An 11,793-nucleotide genomic window follows, 5' to 3' on the forward strand; every position below is an offset into this window, starting at 1 on the left:
AAACTAGTTGTTTTGGTGCCTCAATAATTTGTAATAGAGGGGTCTTGGTGTTACTAATTGTTTTGCTTTATGCTTTTCTCCAAATGTAGCCACTACTTGGCACAATGGGAGTGATTGTCTGTTTACTGAATTTTAATATTGAGGCTGTTACAAATTGTCTTTCACAGATGGTGGGAGCTTTTCAGATTGAGAGAGGCAGGGAATTTATTACTCAATATTTCTGTATTACTGATTGGGACGTGAGGAGCATAGACAATCTGTCCTACTGCAGGGCTTGCCGCATGGTTTTTTTCCCTCTGTAAAATTATGGCTGGCTCTAGACGTTTTTCTCATTTTGTATAGATAGCAGCTGTGTAATTTCAAGCAGAATGTTTGCTTTGATCCCCCTTCCTTTAATTGAAATTCGCAATTATGAGATTTGTTTCTTTTATGTTTGCGAGTTTATTGGTTTAATCTACAAAATGTGCTGTCTTGCTGTCTTACACAGTTAAAGGCTACAGCACAGTTGGGACTTAAATGACAAACATTGGAGGGAGGGGCTTTCTCTTTTTCCTTTCTTGTTGGCTAGAGAAAGAAACTACTAGATATGCTTCCCTTCAGATCACAGGCTATGTGACAACTGAGGAAACTGTCATTGTGTAGGATTTGAAGCTGTGTCGCTAGTATATATGTACATTCAGGCTCATTTCTTAAAATGTATAATTTGTGGGTGGAAGGTTGGTGTGTGTGTGTGTGTGTGTGTGTGTGTGTGCATGTTCATTGAATGCAAAGGAAACTGCCTAACATAGGAGCATCTCTTTGATCACAGTAACTAGTATTATTTACATAAATCCAGCTTTATCAGCACATTTTAGGGGAAATAATGTGAAAGGTTTTTAAAGTAGATAAATATAAGAAAAACATTGCTTGTCCTCTGAGATAGTATCACAGCAAATAAGTCTGATGGTTAGATGACAGTATTTTGTGGCAGGGGGTCAAGATTTCCTAAGTAAAAAATTCCCACCTGTTTGAAGTTATTTTTTTATCACAAGGAAAGAAAAAAAATATCAAGTAGAGAAGATTTTTGCTTTCAAGTTTACTATCTTTCCATTCATAATCTGTTATAAAATATAATTACATTTTTAAAAACAAATTTTGCTAGTGTTTTATGTATTTCTTACAGTTTCTTTAGCATAGGATGATAAATTGTACTTTGATAATCAGTGCTGTAGAGTTTCCTATAGGAAGGAACTACCATGTTAATTTATATTAGGACAATTAGTTTGTAAATAAAATAAGGTTTCTATTCAGCACCCCATCTTAAATAATTAAATTACTAGATTTTGATATATTTTTGGCATTTCTCTTAGATATTTATGTGTAATAAATATAATTTTGCTTTATAAAACAGGGGAGTTTTTTACACAATTCTTCCCTTTGTTAATAGTTTTTTTATGCAAAATAAAACAAACACTAGTGATAAAGTGAATGTTTTAAAACTGAGTAAATCCTCAATTCACTATAAACTGAGTAAGTGCTCAGTTCACTCTGTGGTCTCCTGATTATTACACAGTGAGGTCTAATTTCATGTAACTTTTATATATATTTTAAAATCTGTGTCTACCTGGGCTATGTATTTTCAGTTCAGAAGGCTTTTGGAGATTTCTTTATATCCCAGGGTAATAGTTGAAGGAGTTTAAGATAAAAAGAAAAAAAAATACTCTTAAAAACAAGCCATATATTAAACTATTGTTAAATCCTGATATCCAACTTTAGAAAAATTTCATCCTGCTTTCTCTCCTTTATTAATAATCCTTTATAACAAAAACCTTGGTAATTTAGATGTTTGTGCTTTCTACATTAAAAAAAAAAAGTGGAGCTAAGGGATGCTAAATATACTTGCTCAAGAACGCCTAGAAAACTAAGCAAAGAAAGAGAGGTCAAAGACAGTTTTTTTTTCACAAACACTATTTTCTTTAATATGTTCCTAAGTGTTTTTCTAGAATATGTAATAACTTAAGATATTAACTCCAGGCTCTGCTATGAGAAGAATCCAGGAAACTTAAGGACACTGGTAAACTACAAAATTAATGGAATGGTGGGTCAGATAAACACAATGGGATCAGAAGCAGAAAGGGAAAATGGAAAATTTGACTTGAAACTAAAAAAGGCTGCATATGAACCACAACTTTTACAATATATTAGTGGGCAAATAAATAAATCATTGCCATTGGATCAAGTATTAGTTTTCTCTAAACTAAACTCAACCTTTTTTTAATTCCTGCACTTCAGTTAGATTTAATTTATGTAGGCAGATGTCTACTCTTATGAAAAATATGCATTTGATTTGTGCATAGACTTGTAACATTGTTCCACATCTTTCTGTATTCATACCATTAGAGGATATCTTTTATTCCTCTCTTATTATTTTGAACCATGATACACTGAGTAGGAAACTTCCATTCATTTTCTTGAGATCACATTTGGGAAAATAACTTTATTTTCTTTCTGCGCCCTTATTTTCTTCCCCAAAAACAAAAAATGTCAGACAGTTATCATATTAGTGAGACAGAGAGGTCCAAAAATATGTCTCAGTCAGGGTCTCTTTTGTAAGTTTTTGGTTCTCAATTCATTTCAGTCTGTTTCTTAGTTTAGTGATCTTTGGGGAGCTCTGCCCTCTACCTTATGAAGATTCTTGGCAGAACATGGATATTGTTTAATTATGGGGAAAAGTGGTTAATCTGGCTGGTAGCAATGCCTCCTTGCTAAATTCATTTTTGCCAGCAAAAACATCACTCCTTCTTTTTGATATGTTCTTCAAAAGTGTGACACTGACTCATATAAACCAAACCTTACAAAAATATCTCAGTTTTTAAGATGTAGTATATTGCTCAGGAAACTGGTTATAGATACACTGGTTGTTCCCAATTTCTTGTAAATTAGAATTTTGATGCTACAAAGGTAGTGTTTGCAAAATATCTCTCTGTTCATAACTTGGCAAGCTTTTGCCTGTGTGTGTATATTTTTTGTACTGGAGATTGGACTGGAGATTGAACTCAGGGATGCTTAAGAATTGAGCCACATCTCCAACCTTCTTTTCTGTTTTACATTGAGGCAGGTCTCAGTAATTTTCTTAGGGCCTCACTAAGTTGCTGAGGCTGGCTTTGAACTTGTGATCCTCCTGCCTTAGCCTCCCAAACTACTGGGATTACAGGTGTAAGCCTCCACACAGGCTTGCAAGTACATTTTAAGCTAAATTTTCAGATTAATAGTTGAGTCTTATTATATAAGTTTCAAATTTTGCTCTATATCATCACATTCAATTACAAAAACACCACCAATTTTGATGCCACAAACAAATGTAAAAGAGCATTTTTTTTTTTTTTGGCTTACAACCTAGCCAACTCTTGTTTTTTATACAATGTTTTAATTTTTTTTCAATATAACAGACATCTCTTGTATCATTTTAAGTTTCTGATTTCTTGTTTTTTCATGAGAAGGACAGTTCTTTCGCTCTGAGGTAGGGTGAATATGTTTGTGTCTGTTTTTCACATTGAGTGACGTTTTGAGGATTGGATTTTGAACTGTGTCTACTTTCTCTCTAGCTGGAGTATGTAGGGAATAGGCAGGTAAACTCAACCGGTGTGCAGCTTGGTCAAAGGGCCTGACCTCTTGCTTCCTCATCTGAAATTGTATTAAGTCCCCCAATATGTTGGCTTACTCCATCTTTTGGGGAGGAAGTTTTTATTTCCCCAGAGAAACAGTCTTGCTTTTAAATCACTTCCTTAATTTAGTGTGGAGACACCCAGACTCTTCTTATATCAGCAAGGCATCACCAGTGTTTTTATTGTCCCATTTCACAGCCTTTACCTGGCATTGTATCCCTCTTCTCCCTATTCCAAGACTGAGTGTTGAATATGGATTTTGTTGAAAAGGAGTATGATGCCTTCTTTTTTTTTCTCTCTTCTTTTAACTAGACATAGATTCTAAAGTTATTCATGAGGGTGCTTCATTTTCTCTCTGCCTTCTTTCCAGTTCAGAGATAACAAAGTGAAAAATCTTTTCTTTCCTGTTTGTGAAAAGAAACAAGATTAATTTTTCATGGAAATTATCAGGTATCTACTATGCTGCCTTAGTAAGCTCTCATTTGACCTGCCTTTGAATACAGACATTCATGAGATGTTTTTTTGTCTTTGTTTTATAAAACAGATACAAATGTCACATGTTCTCCCAAAGCCCATCCTCACCATTATTTTCAGTACTACCTGAGCTCCATATTGAAAGACTTTCATGACAGTCTTTTTTGAGAAATGTTGATACCCAACTTTAGAAAAATTTCATCCTTCTTTCTCTCCTTTCTTAATAATTCTTTATTAAGAAAGATTTGAGAAATGTTTCTTTATATTCCTTCAAAACTTACTGCTATGAATCTCCTCCCAGTTGTTAAGGTGAACACAAATCTGACGCGGCCTTACCTCTCCAATACTCACTAACCCTTTCTGCTAATAGCGTGTCATAAACTGTAATTCAGGCATATCTAAGGCAGACGACAAAAACAACAATAAAACACACAAAAGATAGGTGTTTAGATCACATAGAACTAGTTTTGAATCTGCTTATTGTATACCAGGTGTCTGAAAAGAAGCAGATTACATAATAACTGTGAAATAATCCTGTGACAGTCAAATGAGTATAATCATGAGCACTCTACAGACATTTTGTAATATATAAATGGAGTGTGTGTATGTGTGTGTGTAAAAGAAAAATCTCTTGACTGACCACGTAACACTTTGTTCTTTTCATTCACTCAGGGAAAAATCAGGCTCTACCTTCTCCAATTCAGATTTGTTTATACAATTCATTCACTTTTTCATCTGATACAATTGAAATCTATGATAAATTTTAACAGATCTCAGGGTGTCAAGAACATTTGAACAAGAAACATGATCTTTCATATTTTGTATTCCCTTAAGTCAATTAACTTCTCTGTACTATACTATATTTTAAATAATCATTATTTTTTTCCATAAACACTCATATGTGCACTATATAATCTTAAAAGTACCATGGCCTGTGATGTTCATATCTTCAGCTTCCTTACTAATTTACGTTTATTATGTTTGTTATCTAGTTGATATAGATTAAAAGAAAATATGTACCATTTACTAAAAGGCAATTGTATAGAAAAGTAAAAAGCTTGTCCAAATACTTGATAAATATGTGGGTTTCAAACTTTGGCAAAATATTGATGTTATCTGGGGCCGTACACATTTTGCACTTAAGCAAAGATAATTTTAAGGTATAAATCCCAAGGTGTCTGCAGATATTACAGAGGTGCTAACTTTTTATGGCGGATATTAAAATTTTATTATTTTATTACATTAGGGTAATATCCTTACTTTGTTTTCTTTTATTAAATTCATATTATATGCATACATTGCTTCTAGAAGGACAGAACATGCTAATTAGAATTTTCATTTCATTATTCTCTTAATGGATGATTCTTGTTTAAATTACCTGATATTACAGAACAAACAACATTTTATATTCTGTCCCTTGTATTTATTTGTTTATTGTCTAGACTTTTTATTTCAACAATTCTCAAAATATTTTGAGTGGTACCATAAATAATCAGAAATAATAATGGGTTGAATGCTGAATTAAGTTAGGATCTGCAACTGTATTTTCTAGGGAAATAATATACTGCTTATTCTACCAATATATTCACTTTTTATCATGGAACAGTGAAATAAAATCTTAGGAAAGTCCAGGAAATATTACTGAAAAACATGGATGTAAATGTCACTAAGGCATGAAATATATTTATTTAAGAGTTCTTCATTGCAGTAGCACATATAGTACTTTTACACACAATTGTTATTAACATGGAAATTTAAACCATTTACATTTATTGTCATGAGGCTTAATTTGATTCTCTCATCTTTTGCTATGTTTTCTTGACATATTATTTCTCTTATTATGTATATTTTATATCTTCTTGTATATTCTTTACTTATTTTACCATTTCTTGTATTTTGTATTAATGATTTAAATAACATTTAATGATATAATTTTTGGCAAATAATTTAGCCTATTTTCCCCATTTCTTTCTCTCACTGAGTTCTCAATATTATATTTCAGTATTTTATTACAAGACATTTCTAATAATTGTATATTACATGATTTATGCTTCATGACTCATTATTATATATTTCTGCACTGTTATTACCTTTTAAAGAACAAAACACAAGTGTAAACACTCAGCATTCTTCTTTGTATTTTGATATCCTCTTGTCCATTAATTTTTCTTGTTATTTTTGTTTGCCTTTTAAATCTTTTCATTAAATTTATTTTAAATGATACACAAAACATAAACATTGAAAATATTCATAAGATATCATATGAAGTTTTAATAAATATACACATTTAATGTTTAGCTTGGGTAAAAGATATCTGTATCCTCAAACATTTATCATTTCTTTATGGTTAAAACATTAAAAATACTTTCTTCTATTTTTTTGTAATATGCAGTACATAATTAATTCTTTAGTTACCCTGCTTTGATTAAAAAAAAAAGCATTACTATCCTTTTCATTTTCCCATTTATTTACTAGGAGCAAAGCATTTACTTTACCTGGTGTTTTTCCAGTAGAACCGTCATTAAATTAATTTTGTATTTGTCAGTTCTCCCTCTCTTAGAGAATTACAAGTTTTAATTCTCCAGTGAAATTGGTTAGACTATTTTAAAATTATTCTAATATAATTCATAGGACTTTCCAAATGCCTCTGCCTTGTATTCTTATTTCTTTCCTGTAGTTTTCTGCTTCAAATGAGTATGGTAATTTGAGTCTGTTGTAGACTTGATCAACCAATCTGTACTGCTATTATGAGATGGTGGAGCCTTTAAATACGTAGTGGTATCTAGTGCAAGGAAGTGAAGTCATTGGTATCATGCCATTGAAGTGGGTATTTAGATCCTGACCCCTATGCTTCTCCTTTTGCTTCCCAGATACCATGAGATAGGCAATTTCTACTGCTATGCATTCCCTGCCATGATGTACTGCCTTACCACAGGCTCAAAGGCTATAGGAATAAGGGACCATTGACTGAAATGTCTGAAGACATAAGCCAAAATAAACTTTTCTCCTCTAGGTTGACAACTCTTAGGTATTTTGTCAGTCATGGAAAGATGCTAACACAATGAGGCCACATTTTCTACATAGTATTTAATTATTAAACAGGTTCCTAAAATATTTTTATGTTCAAGCAGTTTCGTGATCTTTTTCTCTTGGGTAATAAAACTATGTTTAATGTCACTGTCACAAATAACAAATATATATATATATATATATATATATATATATATATATATATGAGGGTATATATGTGGGGGGATGTTTATTATTGTAGCTAATATTTTTTTAGTGTTTCTATAATTGTTTCCCCAAATAACAAGTGCTATACCATAACGAGTACCCTTTATAATAGACTGGGTAAAAGATTAGTATATTTTCCCTTTTGCCCAAATAGGTTACAAATGTTTGAAAATCCAGAGATTTGAATTTTTTTGTATTTAAATATTTCCCTTGCACAGTGCCACATGCAAAAGAGATGGTGCACAAACAGTTGTGAAAAAATTAACAACCTAGGAGAAATCATCTGGGGGAAGTATGAGGTACAAAATCATAGTCATGAAAAATAAAAAAAAATACATCAAATAAGATGTATGGTAAGATAAATCAAAGATAATAGAACACATCTGAAGTCTTGATTAAGGGAGTAATGCAATTATATTTGTGATGTATGCAAATTATTCTGTCTTCAAATTGGTAGTAATGAAGTGCCTGATCTTTTTGAAGCTGGGCATCATTCAGGGTCATATTTAAGAGATTTTAAAACTATTTTAAACTTAGTACTTGCCAACATTGCTTATGTGAGTTTGTGTGTGTGCAGGAGACGAAAGAAAAAAGTCAAGTATAATATGTGAATTTCATGTGATTATTTACTAAGGGCATTTAGAAAGCATGTTCTCATATTTTCATTGATATTTTTTCGTACGTTAATTAATTGGGTGTATGTAAGATTAGAATACCTAAGATAAATTATCAATAATGTTCTCCATGTTTTGAACCCAGCCTGGATCAATACATTTTCTGAAATCCAAGATGAATTGTACTAATTCAAAAGGCCTATATGTTGGATTTATATAATACTAATTTTTGCTCCTTGGGATTGTTGCCTTGAAATACATATTGATAACTTGTACAAAAATAATATAAAATGAAATAAATTCATTTTGGCCTAAAATCTCTACAATATGTTGACCCAAAGTAGATTTTAAATTATCTTCTAAAAATTTTGTGTATTATCTGAGTTTTTACAAACATCATGTTGGAAACTTGATAAAGCTTTCCTAGGGAACATAAGCCATAAATAAAACTCTTTCTCATTAAATATTTCTAAATACCTGAATTATTCAATACTGTTCCCTGTATTCAAGTCATTTGTAAACTAATTTATTTTTTTGTTTTTATTATTAATTCTTGATTCCTTTTTCAACCAGATCATTACCTGATATTGGTATTTGGCAGTAATGGGTTCTCTTGCACAACATCCTTATATTACTAGGCTTAGCATTACAAGTATAAAGACTTTTAAGACATACCTTTATTAAAATAAAATATGTAGAAATACTTTTCTTTTTTGTTTCATTATTTTCTAAATGAATAACTTTGGAAAAATCTTGCAGCTCTCACATTTCATTCTTCTAATGTAAAACATAAACAAACCAAAACTCAAAGGTTAGAGCAGTAATGATCTCTAAAGATAAAAATTCAAAGATGTTATCATACTGTGGAGTTAGTACCTTTTATAGACATGAAAGGCAATTTTCCTATTTCCACAGTCTGTCATTTTTCCAGAAAATACTAGGTCAAATTATTAGTGTTAATTGGCATTATCAATTATTTTGAATTTTTAAGCAAGAAATCAGTTAAAAAAAAATAAGTGCACTTATTTTTCTGTGATTTTACAAAAGATTATAAGAGGAATTAATGAGGGGATGATTGTCTAACCTATCCCAACCTTTCAGTTGGCCCATTTGTGAATATCTGAGCTTTACAATATATGACAAGTGTCTAATTTTCTTTCTTGTCTGCTTTGATTCTCCCATTTTGTTTAATATCTCCTTAGCAGATTGCTATTGAAATATGACAGGATACTTAAGAAGTAATAAAGCAATCATATTTAAAGTCAAATATAATAGCTTTCCTTTGCTCATATCCACAGGATCAGAAACTCAGGGGAATTTAGTATTTTGAGATCATTTTTTCTAGTAGTTAAAATTTATAAGTTTAATTTCACCTAAGCATACTATCATTTTTAGAAATTTAAGTCATTATTCTCACATAATTGATTTTACTGACTCTCAATCCCTTTTGAAACATCCAGATAGAATATTTTAAATATTTACAACACATATCTCAAAATACTTTCTGAAATGTTCAGTGTCTGGTAATGGTCAGAGTGAAGCATACATGACAGAATAATGTATTGCAAAGTACTTCTATGTTTTTACCAATTAAATCAATTAAACAAATATTTACTGTGCGACTACCATTTTGAAGCTGTGGTTAAATAAGAGAAGAAAAATTCATTAGCATCCTCAGGCACCTAGCCAATTGATCAAAAATATATGTTAACATAAACTTATTTAGAAGGAATAGCATGATTACTAAATATATTTAAAAATTAAGAAAATTCAAACAAAAATTAGCAGATTTTGACACATGTGTGTTAGTTCAAAGAGTAAACAAATGATAAATTAACCATACAGGAAATATGAAAAACAATTTAAAATTAAACTGTTAATATATATAGAACATTGCAGAATACACATTCTTTTTTAATGTATATATACATATTAAGCACAGTTGACTACATGCTGAACCATAAAAAAAATTTCAAGAGAATTAAACCATTCTGAGAATTTGATGACTACAGTAAAATTAAATGAGAATGCAGTAATAAAAAGAGAAATGCTTACCAAATATCTGGAAAGTAAGCAGTACCATTTGATATAACCCAGAGATCAGAGGGAGGAAAGTGCAATATAGATTGGAAAACATTCAACTGAATAATAAGGAAAAAACGTAACAAATATGTGGAATGCCACTAAAGTCATTCAGTAAGTCGATTTATAGCCTTAACTATGCATAGGAAGAGAAAAAAATGTTGAAAATCAACTCTCAATTCATCTTTGGAAGTTAATAAAAAAATTTTAAAAATTGCTCCTAAGGAAATAGAAGGCAGAGAAAAACAGAATTAGACAGAAACTGATAAAAATATTAAACAAATTATTAAAAAGTGTGGTTAAAAGAAATTTACAATAGACAAAACAGACCAAACCAAAAATTAGACATTAAAAATTATATTTCCAGAATGACTTATCCATAGAGTGAGAATATTCCAAGGAGAAATACTTTAAGGCAGAAAATATAATCATCTTTGCAGCTTCTAGAAATACTAAATGAATAATGTGAATAACATGTCACTGTATGTACTGATATATGTTATATATCATTAATACATTTTTTCAGGAGCTCCACTGAGATGGGAGACTTGAAATTTGAAAGTGAGCTGCTAGGTTCTAGAGGAGCTGGACAAAATGAAAGAAGTCATGAATGGATTAAACCTTTCATCACTTACTACAAGGTTATAAGCAACAGTCTAAAAATAAAGAAATCTCTAAGTTCTTCAGTTTCTTTTTCCCCCATCTAATAGCACAGGCTCTAGGGTAGACTGGATTAGAAATGTGTTTTTTTCCCATTGCTGGGAAGCCCCAAGGAAATGACTTCAGCAGTGTTATGGACTATGGCATAGTGGTGGTTGGCTGGGAAGGGCTGTTAAGAGTGTAAATGTACTGGGGTCCCTTCTTTTTCCTAGAAGAGCCCAAAGACCTCTGCGCTAGGTCTCGAATAAGGAGACATAGGCATGAAGGAAGGTAAAGATACAAAGATACATGACTGGCCATGAGTGCAGATACCTTGACTGAAATTCTTAAAGATGGCAATGAATTGCCTATGTACCTAGTCTGGGGTTTAGGAGGCAGCTTTCCTTAGTGAGACCTATCAGACAAAGCCATGTGGCCTTTTCTAAAGTCAGGTCTCAAAACTGTCAGAGGGTTTTAATCAAGAGCCAGATTCTTCAACATTGGTCAATATTCTGCTAATACATTTTGGAAGATAGGCAAATTTGTAGAAAACACAATTTAAAAAACTCATACCAATATAGATTGTATGTTAATCACTACTGTTTCTATTAAAAGAATTCAATCTAAAGTTTAAAATGTTCCTGAAGAGAAATTCTAGGCCCAGGTGGCCCAGGTAGGCATTAACAATATTTTCTTCTAAAGATTTAAAGAAGAAATAACATCATTTAAGCAAAATTCAGTAAAATAAGAAATCCTTCTCTGTTTGTGTTTACCATCACCTTAACAACTAAATCAGACTAGGATTTGGGCAAGAAAAACAAGAACAATTGAAGGTCAGCCTTTTATAAGAATCGGCAGAAAAAGATCACAAACAAAATATTAGTAAAACAAACCTAATAATATGTGACAGTAAAAAAAAATCATAACTAAGTATGTTTAATCTAGGATGTTAGAGTTGATTCAACAATTATAAATGAGGTCAATGTAATTACTCATATTAAAGAAAAAAGAAGAAAAACTTTACATGCTCAATTGAGAAAAAATAGTTTTCAAAATTCTTATTATTTGAAGAAACCATTAATCCACTAAAACTTTATTATTCT

Source organism: Marmota flaviventris, chromosome 2, assembly GCF_047511675.1.
Source record: "Marmota flaviventris isolate mMarFla1 chromosome 2, mMarFla1.hap1, whole genome shotgun sequence".
NCBI classification, from domain to species: Eukaryota; Metazoa; Chordata; class Mammalia; order Rodentia; family Sciuridae; genus Marmota; species Marmota flaviventris.